We start from the raw sequence: 11,821 nt of genomic DNA, 5'->3' as shown, positions 1-11,821 counted from the left end.
CTGGCCTGGCTCAGGGATTCAGTTCCATTGAGGCTGTGAGACAATGACGTCCATTCGCGCCTACCCCCCGCCCCCCCCCGCCTCTGCCCCCAGTGGCTTCATTCTGCTGCCATGTGTGGGAGGACAGGTGCAGGTGGAGTCCTGTCCCTTGAATCGTCAGCTTTCACAGTAATGGTGGGCCTGGCTGGGCCCTGTGTATGACGCCAACACAGAAAAATTCTGTCGACATTCGGGGAAAATTAAAATGAAATCTGGATTACAACACACTGGATTAGGACATTAAACGTCTTTTGTAGGTGTGACAGTGTGATTCTGTCTGTAGGGAAAACACTGCTCCCTTGTTCTGCGTGTAGTAAATAATAACAAAAAAGAAAACCCCTTCCTTCGCTCAAAGACTCCTGTGGGTCATTCATCCTCAGAAGTGGAATGAAGATATAGTTGGTTCAAACACACGATAACTGCAGGCATCTTACCTCATGCTCGCACACCCCGACTCCCAGCACAGGGTGGGCGGCGCGGCTCGGAATAGCTGGGGTGATCTGCGTCTGTGATGGCCCTCCTCTCCTTCAGCCCTGTCCGTTCCTTGTAACGGGAACCAGCCCATCTGGGGAAAAGGTCGGAGGTGCAGGGTCGAGTGTATGGCAGGTTGCGTGCTCCCCTCATCTTCATCCCTTGTGCGTCCTACCTGGGCCTGGACTTTGAGTTGGCACATGTGTGGTGCTTGGACCAGGACACGGAGTCTGAAGGGGTGGGGCCGGCTCCCTGCTTCGGACAGAAGAGCCACTGATGTTTCCTGGACCCACACACGTGCCCGCTCTTGTCAGGAGAAGGACATACCTGGGCTCGCTCGCCGGTCCCAGGGGACAGGAGACTCGTGGCACGGAGACTCCGGAGCAGGTTCAGACCAGGCCAGGCCAGAGGCAGCCCGCCGCTGTCTTGGGTGTGAGGTGAGATCTGTGTGTGCCGCCCGACCTGTGAGGACACGTGGCTGCTGGCTTAGGCCTCTGGTTGAGGGTGATTTGTTACCCAGCATTCTGTGGCAACAGCTGAGCAACAACGTTCCCCCTCACGGTCTGGGCACCCAGGAATACATGGGCGTGCCTGTCCTGCAAGGACCTGGGCCCCTCATCCCACTGAGACAGCAACTCTGAGACAGTCGGTGGAGCCTCGTGTCTGCTGCATTCCCCAGGACACCAGCCATGCAGGGGCTACCCTGCTTTTCAGACGCTTAATTTACGAGTCCTGTAATAAACACATCATTATTGCTTATGAAGGTTTTGTGACTGTGTTATAGGAAAGACCTTGTGTGCTCAGGAGTTGGTGGGAAAGAATAGTCTCCAGCCCAGGCTCCTGAACAGTAATGTGCGATGCATGTCCTCCGTGAGGGATCAGGGTATAGCGAGCTTTCTGGTCAGATGCAGGGCATACCCAGAAAACCGTCCTCAGTGGGATGATCTGATCAAGCTGGTGACACGTCAGACGTGTGAGAGTCACCCCGCTTCTGGTGAAGAGACTCCTAATCCTCACCACCAGCTCTGAACTGATTCGGGGACCCCTGAGGCAGCAGAGCCTGTGGCAGGTTGTAAGGAGCTGGCAAAAATGCTTTGTGCTTATCCGATCATCATAGGAAGGAAGCAGCACAATCTCCTAAGGGGATCAGGAGTCATCACGTCCCCTCAAAGGGGCGGTGAGAGGCAGGGCCTCCAGGCCACGGAGGGGACAGGCAGGACTGGGCTGTGAGTGCTGCCTGCGGCCCCAGGCCCACACATGGCGCGTGAGGGAGGAGGCTAGAGGACTTCGGAGGGATTCACAAGTATTCCGTCCCCCTCCCCCGACACAGCCGGCCAGGAGTGTGCCCTGCTGCCCCTGACACTGGGCGGAGGCACGATGTGTTTGGGCCCATTGCAGAAGGATGTCACCACATCTAGGAAAACACCCTCTGATGAGCCGTGAAAGGAGCCTGCCCGCCGCGCACTGGTCCAAGAGGTCAGGAGACGTGCAGAGCTGACCCTGGGCCTTCGGGCTACGGAGGTGCTCACCTTGATCACCAGGGGCCTCACCTGGCTTAGCCACGTCCATCCCACCCACCTCACCGGGGTGCGCCCTGCTGAGCTCCCTGAGAGCATCAGGCTGTGCCCCTCCAGCTATGACTTCTCTGCGGCCACGGCCTGGAGGGCCACCTGCCCTCAGCTCAGAGCTCCTGCCTTCAGGATGATGAGCTGTCAGGGCTGAGCCGGAGATGGCCTCCTCTGGAAGCCCGGACCGGCTGCCCCCTGCCAGGGAGAAAGCCCTGAGTGACAGCTCTCCAGCATGAGACACGTGGACTAAGCCTCCCGCATGAGATGAAACCAGTCACCCTTCCAGAGGCTTTTCTCCTGAGGGTAGGCACTCGGCAAAGTCCACAGGGGCGCGGACCGGATGTGCGACCAATGGGTTTGCTCATCCGACCTGCAGATGCTCAGGCCCGGCAGACCCTCCAGCTGTCCACACTGCAGAGGCCGAGCCCCCAGCAGCCTGTTCCCGGCTGGAAGGGCTGTTGGCCGCTGGAAGATATCAGTGCCCCCCACCAGTCGTGGGGGAAAGGCGCGGCTCAGGCAGGCCCGGGTGCCGCGGCGGGGCCCTCCCCCCTCAGCGTCTCCCGAGAGCTCAGCGGCCGGAACGCCCGGGCCCAGCGCAGGCTTCTTCAGTTCACGCAGGCTGGACTTTGGCACTCGCTGTTCTGGGAAAAGCCCTGAATCTTCCTTGTTGCCTCTGTTCTCTATTTCTCGCAGCTCTGTTGAGTTACCGCGGACAGAAAACAAAGCTCATGCTGATAACTCGGTGTGAAACCATCACCGCAGCCAGCAGGATGAGCATCGTCATCACCTGCATCTTCCCTTGTTCCCTTTTCTGCCCCTGCCTGCTGCCTGGCGACGAGCGCTCTGTGTGCCGTCGCTATTACACATTTCCACTTCCTAGGATTTCTTTTTGAATAAACAGAAGCCTGCGATCTGTCCTCACTTGGGCTTCTTTTCCTCAAAATAATGGTTGTGGCCTCATCCATGTAGTTGTGTGTCAGTGGTTCACCCTTCCCGTGGCTGTGCAAGTCTGCACATGGACGCGCCACAGCCTGTAGATCTGTGCAGCTGTGGGTGGATGTTCAGTCATTTCCGGTGTGGCTCGTTACGAACGAAGCTGCCGTGCACATCTGCGGACCTGGTTTTATTTAGGCGTTTGCTTTCATTTTCCTTGGGTGAGAATCTAGGGGCGAGTTGGCTGGGTCGCGTGGACGTGTGTACCTGTTCGACGAGCCACCAGTACTTTTCTGGAATCGTACCGTCTCTCAGGATCACTAGCAGGGCATGAGAGCTCCGGGCAGCTCACGGCACGGCAGCACCCTGTATCGTGGGTCGGAAGTGTTGGCCATTCTCGTAGGCACGCAGTGGTACTTCTACATGCTGTCTGACGTACCAACTACGTACCACACATTGACTTATTGGAGCCTACAACTCAATGGTTTTTAGTAAATTCCATCCAATTGTGGAACATTTCATCTGTGGTCTACTTTTGCGGTATTTTTGTATAAGGTACGGGGTTTCTGGTCGATGTTTGATCTTTTAGGTGACTGTCCAGTCTTTCCAACACCATTAGTTCTAATGACTAGACTCGTTCTGCTGACGTACCCTCAACTTTGTGAAAAGTCAGTTTCCATAGTGTTACGGGTCTCCTTCTGGATTGAATCTTTTGTTCCCTCATGTTTCTGCTTTTTGTCAATACATACTCCGTTGATTACTGGGACGTTATATGAATTACTAAAATTGGGTAGGGCATTCCCCCAGTTCTTTTTCTCCCTCAAAATCATTGTGACTCTTCTACTTCATTTGCCTTTTCATAGGAGTTTTGGAATCAGCTTGTCACTCCCTCCCCGTGGATCCTGCGAGAATTGTATTGTATTGTATTACACGCTTAGACTGTTTGGGAAGAAGAGATCACTACGCCTGATCCTTAAATCCATGAGGGTGGTATATCCCTCCATTTGTTTAGACCTTCTTTGACTTGTCCCATCGATGAGGTCGGTGTTCAGAATACAGACCCTGTGCGTGTTTTAGGGCCTACTGTGATCGTACTTTGTGGTTCACATTTTCACTCCTTGTGTATGTTGAGGCTCTTGGATACCAAGAGAGGCAAAAAGGAAACTTACTCCTGAACTGGTTGTACTTGAAGTTCTGGCTCTCTTCCCCTCCATCCTGTACTGTGGACCTCCCGGACTTTTCAGAGAGCTGCTTGGCGCACTTCAGTCCAGGCTTGTAGGTGCATTTCCTGGGAGAAGCAAGGGGCGTGTGTTTACACCATCTAGCTCAGACAGCAGAGTTTTGTAAGGCGCTGTGGCTGACCCCTCCAGCTATCCGGAGAAATCCACTCCCCCCTGCCTTCAGACACCCAGTGGGACTACATTTCCCAGTCTCCCTAGCATTCACATGTTCCTGTGACCCTGTTATGTCCAGTGGTTCGTGAGCAGAAGGGATGGGCCCCCGTCCAGGACTGGACCCTGGAGTCTCCTGCCCACATTCTGAGTGAGGTGCTGATGTCCTTAGCAGCCTCAAGCTGGTGCCGGACAGGCAGCCAGAACTCAGGGTCCCTGGCTGACTGCGGAGGAGAATCATCCAGTCAAGCTAACCATCCATCCTGCACAGTTGCACGGAAGTAACACACTTTGTGTGCTTTACGTTGTGGAAGGTCGCAGGTCTGTGGTCGGTCCATGTCAGCATCACCTGACATGGAGGTTGGATAGGTTTTCACCCACAAAGAACAGAGCACCGGGGGCCTGGCCAGAGAAAGCAGAAAGGACAGAGCGTGAGGGAGGGGTAGTCACGGCATCTCCCCCAAGGTGGTGGAGGTGCGGGGGAAGAGGGGATTTGCGGAGGCGAGCACAGGGGGTCTGTGGCTGCCTCCAAGCAGGCTTTGCAGAGCCCGCCTCCGTACCCTCCCAGAGCTCCTCCTGGGGCTCCTTTGTCTGAGCAGTCTCTGCCTACCGTGCACCCCAGCCCCGTGTCCCTTCACGCTCACACCCCACGTTGCATGGATGGCTTGGGTGACATCAGATGTGACCCGGGACCTCAGCCTGAGGCAGGAGCCATAGCCACGCTGGCCCATCGTTAGATGGGGGGCGGCCCTTGGGATCTGGCAGGAGGCCTGTGTGAGTCTGTCCACAAATGGAGAACCCTGAGCGTTCGACACACAACGCCTCCTGTCTCTTGTCCTTGGACAGAATTGACCTCGTAGGCCCAAACCAGGAACAGGTGCTTGGGGACGAGATCCCACTCTGGGTGCAGATCTAGGGGGCTGTGCACAGGGAAGCCTATCTGGGGAGGGATGGAGGGAAACAGAGTGTGTCTCAGTTGATAGAAGATCCACAGTCTGCCAGGCAGCCCGGACCTTGAGTCCACAGACTCGGGTGAGCCCAGATGCACATTTCTCTATTTAACGTAACTGGAGCCAGTGTTAGGACTGATGCGAAAAACGTAATTGAGCAGATTTTAAGGAAATTCAGGGCAGATCCAAGTAACGCGCCATAGGGTGTAGTGGGAGCTTTGCAAAACAATCCCCGAGCACCACGCATACAGCCGTGACTCTCGACTGGAGTCTGGGTGCTTGGGCAGCAACTTCTGCTGTGCCTCCCCTGTTGGAGCCCAAGGAGGGCATGCTGCCAAGGCCCCATCCTCGTGCTGCCCCTGCTGAGAGGAGAGTTGACACGCGTATGGGGTGGAGCCGGGGGACCGAGGGGCCTCATCCCTGCAGCCCGAGAAACCTCCCTGGGCCCCCTGTCCTGACTCCCTCCTAAACCCCACCGCTAGGTCAGGATGGTCGCCGTGGCAGGGAAGGTGTAGGGGGAGCTTTCCAGAGCCTCTCTCAGCCCCAGGATGGAAATGGCAGCCTGGTGACAAGGTCATAGGTGTCACCATGCACAGCGCACATGCCACCGCCAGGGTCATGCTGAAGGGTGAGCGTGTGACCTGAGGTCCCTCACTGCATCTCAGTGTAGGGTATCAAAACCCTGGGGAATCCTGTGGGGCCAACTCCAGACCGTCCAGTGCACTTTGGGACAGAGTTCGATGGCACATTCTGCAGAAACCAGGTGGTCCTGCAGATCCGTGGTATCTCTACACAGTGATCTCAGCGGGCAAGAGGTGAGGTGTCATTTCCAGGATGATCCCACTCAGGTGTAACGAGGGTTGTATATATTCGTGCACCGTGTGTGTGCTCTCTTTCTCGTGAAGCATAATTAGCACACGTGTGTTACTGTGAAGTGTACAACAGATTCAGCAGTTCTGTGCATTACTAGCACAGGTGGGTGTCATTGCCCCGTCACCAGACAACGTTCTTAGACTCTTAACTGACTGTAGTCCTGTGCTGTGCGCTCTGCCTCCGTGACCGAGAACTGGGGAGCGCCTTGGGAATGTGCGTGTCATCCTTGAGCAAGGGCCGTGCTAATCCTCTGTACGGTTCCAGGTCGCTAGCTGAGCTTTTATCTAAGACCTCGTAGAAATAAGGGAAAGATGTGGTGTGACCCGGTAACGGTGATTGGGTTCTGATGGTGGGACTGAGGGTGGTTCCATGTCTTCTTTGACCCCCTGCGTCTCTCAGGCTCCTCTCCTGTGCCATCAATATGCATTGCTTATGCAGCTAAGCAAACGGGAAGCTTTAACAATTGGCTTGGCCTGCTGGCACCTTCCTCCCTGGGCACACGTCTTGGTGAGAGTGGCCCCTGCACATCCCCATCTTGGTGAGATGCATGTGCGGTATCTCCCACTGGCACCACGGTCCCATGATGGTGATCCCCATAGTGGGCAGACCGGACAACCGTCGTCTACACCCGAGGTGACTTTCCACTGGTCTTGTCTGTGCACCAGTCTGCCTCACGTTTTCATCCCCGGACGAAAGTAATCTCCGAGTGAATTTCCCCAGATAATTTATACTTCCCCTGTGAATAAATTAATTCCCTTTGGATGAATTATTTCCCCACAGGAGAATTACCTTTAAAAGTGTCTGACGGGGCGCCTCTGGGTGGGCACTCTGTGGAGTGTCTAACTCTTGATTTCTGCTCAGGTCATGGTTTAACCAGTGGTGCGGGGCTCCCAGGTAAGGCCATCTGCTCCTCCTGGCCCCATGCCCGCCCCCTTCTGCAGGCGGGTCTTGCTGGCCCTCCTGGCAGCCACCTTCTAAATCCTATTCAGCCCCAGCAAGTCCTCCTAACAGTGCTCGATGATACGTCGAAATTAATTTTCCCACCAGATCAGATGGTTTCATCTTTGATTCCTCTGTATCCCCAGGATGCCCGCGGGCACATTGGCATCTTGATTCATCTGTGATTTAACAAAGGGCTCTCCCCGTGTGAGGGTACCTCCGGGTCACATATGGAACAGCGCAGGCCACACCCTGGCCACATGGGACCAGAGTCAGGGCTGCTTTCTAAGGAGCTGTGTTGAGGGACACCAAGGGGCAGGTGATTCCTCCTCAGGGCCCTGGGTAGGTCCGCCCTCAGTCACACAGAAGCGGTGCGTCCACTTTGGCTACACGGCTGCTGCTGGACCGTGTGTCCTGCATTTCCTCCATTTCCCAAACCAAAGCATCTCTTCCCTGCATTAGCTCCCATAACAACTCCGGGGTAGGTTTCTCCTTGACCCGACCATTTACCACCAGACCTTCATGTTTTTCTGGAAAGTGGGAGGAACAGGTATTTTGGGCAGAAAAGGCTTCCTAAGTCAGAGCATTCTGGGCAACGATGTACAACCGCGTGTCTGTGCTGGGCTCAGACAGATAAAGCTGAGTCTATATAATTCCTCAAATCCAAACATGCTGCTTGTGATGTCCCATTTTGGCTATTCTCTCTCAGTGTAAGTGAAGAGACAGGTGAGCTCCTGAATCTCCTCCCTGCTCAGGGCTACTGGTCACCTGCCCAAAGGGCTGCTTTCTTCCCTGGGCCAGTGTTCTCCCTGGTGTTCCTGAGCAACCTCTGCGTCTAAGGAGCCTGTGAGGCCTCACAAATGTCCCTGGAAAGATGACAAATATGAGAACATTCACAGAGTTCAGCCCCCTCCTCCCAGATGCAGACTTTCACACCTCCACAGGGGCTCCCAGCTCCTCTCTGGAGAGACCAATGTAAACAGCCCGAGTGGACCAGGGCATAGCAGCCCAGTGGTGGAGATTGTTTTGGTGGCCTCACCTGGGAGCTCTCTCCATCCCCCCTGCTCAGCCTCACTCTGCTCCTCCCCACCCCCCAACCCCTGCCTCTCTGGGCTCCTTGTTGGGAACCCTCAGGAGGGCCCCCAGGACTGGCTGAGATGACCCCCTGTGGGCTCCCACATAGTCTGTACCTGGACAGGTATGGCTCGATGTGAGATGCTGCAAGGAGTACCTGGGGTAGGGGCGGAGGTGCCCTGAGGCATCCGAGGGAACCCAGGCACAGCATCCCCTGCCACAGGGTCCGGGACTCTCCATCCATGCAATTGGTGAGTCCACGCAGGGCTCACTCTCCCGCTGATATTCTGTGCTATGCCCTCAGCTGAAGAACGAGACGCTCTGTCCATCGGTTATTCAAGTGCTGTAGATGTTTGACCCCACGCTGGACGAGCAGCGGGCCGCCAGCTGCGGAGGCAGTCCTCTGGCAGGTCTGACTGTCATGCCTGGTGCACTGACGCTGCCCGTCAGAAGCACACGCTCACTCCCGAAGCCCAACCCGGCTCGGAGCACTTGGCACGCTGTGAGGACACGGGACCGTGATGTGTCCTTAGGGACCGCCTGCTGGGCGGGAGGCCACTTTCCTCAGCAAGTGATTCCTGCCCAGAATGTCAAGTGCAGCACACATGTCAGAGACCCTAAAGGGAGTCGCTAAGAAGGGAAAGCGTTTCGGCTCTACCTCCCTAGTTGGGAGCAGGCTTCCTCGGGGCTGATAGTCCCCAGCCTGTCGTACACAGACTCAGCCGCAGTGTCATCACTGAGTATAAATGGTGAGGTTTTGAGGCTCACGCTGTGAGGGGCATTCAACACTGTGGGTGTGCCCAATCCTAGAGTGTCAGTGTCACAAAGCCTGTTTCTTGAGAAATGACAAAGTGCAGCCTCTCCTTACATTTGCTTTTTAATCCTTTCCTCCTCTGTTTTATACAGGAACTCTTTCTCTTAAAGGAGATTGGTACCACCATTCCCGTGTTCTCTATCGCTGTCAAAATAAGAGGACTTTTTTTTTTCTCTGTTCTCCTCTATTTCAGCCCATCGTGGGGCCTAAAAGTCCTCACAGGTTTCCACCCCACCATGGGCTTCGTGTGCACCCGATCAAGCTTCCTGGGCTCTGCTCTCAGATACCCTGGTCGTAGTGTGGACAGCTGTCGACCTAGACTCCTACAGCTGGGGGGAGCCCATGCTGCCCTCGCCCCTGCAGTAGGGCTTGAGAACGTCCCTGCACCTCTTAGCTCCAGTGTCCTGGTCTGGAGTTGGAGTTAAGACAGGGCCGTCACACAGAGGAGACAGGAGGAGGGGGTATGTATGCAGTTAGCATTGAGCCTGGGCATTAGCTTGTCACTATTATGAGGATTGAAAGTTTTCTCCTTCCTTCCTTCCTTCCTTCCTTCCTTCCTTCCTTCCTCTTTCCTCCCTCCCTCCCTTCCTTCCCCTTTCTTTCTTTTTCTTTCTTTCTTTCTTCTTCTTCTTCTCCTTCCTCCTCCTCCCTCCTCCCCTCCCCCCTCCTCCCCCTCCTTCCCCTCCCCCTCCTTCTTCTCCTTCCTTCCTTCCTTCCTTCCTTCCTTCCTTCCTTCCTTCCTTCCTTCCTTCTTCCTTCTTCTTCAAGAGCAGGAGAATGGGGAGGGGCAGGGGAGAGGGAGAGGGAGGCAGTAAGTCCCAAGCAGGCTCTATGCTCAGCACAGAGCTATGCTCAGCGCAGAGCTCCACTCAGGGCTCATTCTGACCCAGAGACCAGGACCTGAGCCTAAATCAGGGGTCAGACATCTAACTGACTGAGCCCCCCCTGGAACCCCTACCATTGTCTAACATTTTTGCTTTACAGATTTCTTTTTTTTTAAGTTTTATTTCAGGGAAAAAGAGAGAGAGAGAGAGAACTTAAGTGGGTTCAGAGGCAGAGGGAATGGGAGAAGCAGATCTCCACTGAGAAGGGAGCCTGACATGGGGCTCGATCCCAGGATCCTGAGGTTATGACCTGAGCTGAAGGCAGACGCTTCACCGACTGACCCACGTAGGTACCTCCTTTCACAGATTTCTTTGTTGCCTCAGGAGACATTGTGCCTTCCTAAGATTTCTATAGTAGTTCCTGATTATTTGTGAAGATCTGAAATGACTGACGTTTAGAACAGAAATAAAGGGAGACAGTCACCATATCTCTGGCACCTACTATGTGTCAAACACTGTAATCTATCACTTAATCCTCACAATATCCCACTGATAAATGTACTATATCTGTTGTGCAGATGAAGGGAATGAGGCTCAGAAGTTTGAAATCACTTGTCCAAGGCCCACGGTTGGGAAATGCTAGAGCCAGTATGTGTATGAAAGATGGGATGAGTCTGAAGTCTGGGTTCTTTTTCTCTGTGTGTTCAACTCATAACTAAAAATTAAAAAAAGTAAACCTTTAATTTTCTGTAGGAAAATACAAAGAAAGTAGCAGTAAACATTTACCTTAGGTTCAGAGGCCTGGGCCAGAGACAGTTTTTAGTTCCTTCTTTTCCGTTTTTCAGTGTCATGGCTGTTGGCCTATTTATAATGACTGTTCTTGGCTGTGTGTCATGTTTACAGAGGAGTCAAGCATTCTGCACGTCTGTTACTATGATTGATTTTCTCTTACATGAGCATTATAATTTACAACTCTCTTTTGAAATTTCTATGTATTTTCCATATTTTCTGTTAGAGGTTTTAATGTATTAATCAGAGTTGTTTTAAATTCACTGACATATTTCCAATATCTATGTCCTATCTGAGTCTGGTTGTATTGATAGCTTCGTCTCTGGATAGTGGACTTCCCCCTTGTCTTTTCTTGTGTCTTGTACTTCTTAGTTGAATGTTGGACACAGGAATGGACAACAGAAACTGAGATGATAGGATTTATACCTAGGTATGTACGTGCGTCTTATTTTACACAGCTTGTTTTGGGGTGAGGTGAGTGAGTCTAGCAAGGGTTGAGCTGGACTTGGATGTTGCTGTTTTATAGTTACTATCACTGTACCTCAGCCTTCATTCTTCTAGTGTTACCTTGTACCTCTGGTGGGGATTAAGGTACTGGAGGATTTTTCTCACTGTCCTCATGCCACCTGCATTCTGCCTGTGCCTCAGAGAGGGTCTCTCTGTACACCATGGCCCCTCTCCCAGGGGTTCTCTGCTAGGATTTAACCTCAATGCCTGCAAACCTCATGATGGGGGAAAGGGCCTTCCCTGGTGTCCTCGTTAATTGTCAGGATTCAGCAGACTCCATGTCACTAAGTCTAGAGGGAGGCTTTTGCAGCAATCCTAACCCCCCATGCCATCCACACTTGTCCTTTTGGTATGTCTCATGTGGGAGTTTTCTGCCCTCCACCAGCAGAAGGTATCTTATGACCTGGACCCAGGACGTTTTTACAGCCATCCTCCAGAAGGGTGTTTCTCAGAGCCCTTCCTCTGGCCATAATGGGTCTCCACCTATGCCATGGAGGGGGCAGGGTTTGCTGATCTCAACTGTTTGAGGTTTTTGCTACATTGGTGAACAGGGGGGAGGGGGGAGGACCCGGAACGGGCTTCGTTTTTTTCCTACGGTGTGCCCCTCTCCCAGGCCAGCACGAGAGAGGGCAGCTTTTTCCAGTGCCCT

General features: G+C 53.7%; 2 long non-coding RNA genes and 1 other non-coding gene across 3 annotated transcripts; 1 reads left to right on the top strand and 2 right to left on the bottom strand.

Annotated features, from left to right (window-relative positions):
* Positions 1–374: 374 nt before the first annotated feature.
* LOC144299693 (uncharacterized) lies at positions 375–1,483 on the bottom strand. Its single transcript, XR_013366357.1, has 2 exons — positions 838–1,483; positions 375–604 (listed from the first exon to the last, which is right to left on the bottom strand). It is a non-coding gene; the product is annotated as an uncharacterized LOC144299693 (long non-coding RNA).
* Positions 1,484–6,414: 4,931 nt separating this feature from the next.
* On the bottom strand, positions 6,415–6,519 carry LOC144300091 (U6 spliceosomal RNA). The gene has a single exon (XR_013366732.1). It is a non-coding gene; the product is annotated as a U6 spliceosomal RNA (small nuclear RNA).
* A 1,802-nt stretch (positions 6,520–8,321) lies between these two features.
* On the top strand, positions 8,322–10,185 carry LOC144299692 (uncharacterized). Its single transcript, XR_013366356.1, has 2 exons — positions 8,322–9,513; positions 10,054–10,185. It is a non-coding gene; the product is annotated as an uncharacterized LOC144299692 (long non-coding RNA).
* The last annotated feature ends 1,636 nt before the right edge of the window (positions 10,186–11,821 follow it).

Source organism: Canis aureus, chromosome 27 (genome assembly GCF_053574225.1).
Source record: "Canis aureus isolate CA01 chromosome 27, VMU_Caureus_v.1.0, whole genome shotgun sequence".
NCBI lineage: Eukaryota > Metazoa > Chordata > Mammalia > Carnivora > Canidae > Canis > Canis aureus.
This window is presented reverse-complemented; position numbering and strand designations above follow the sequence as displayed.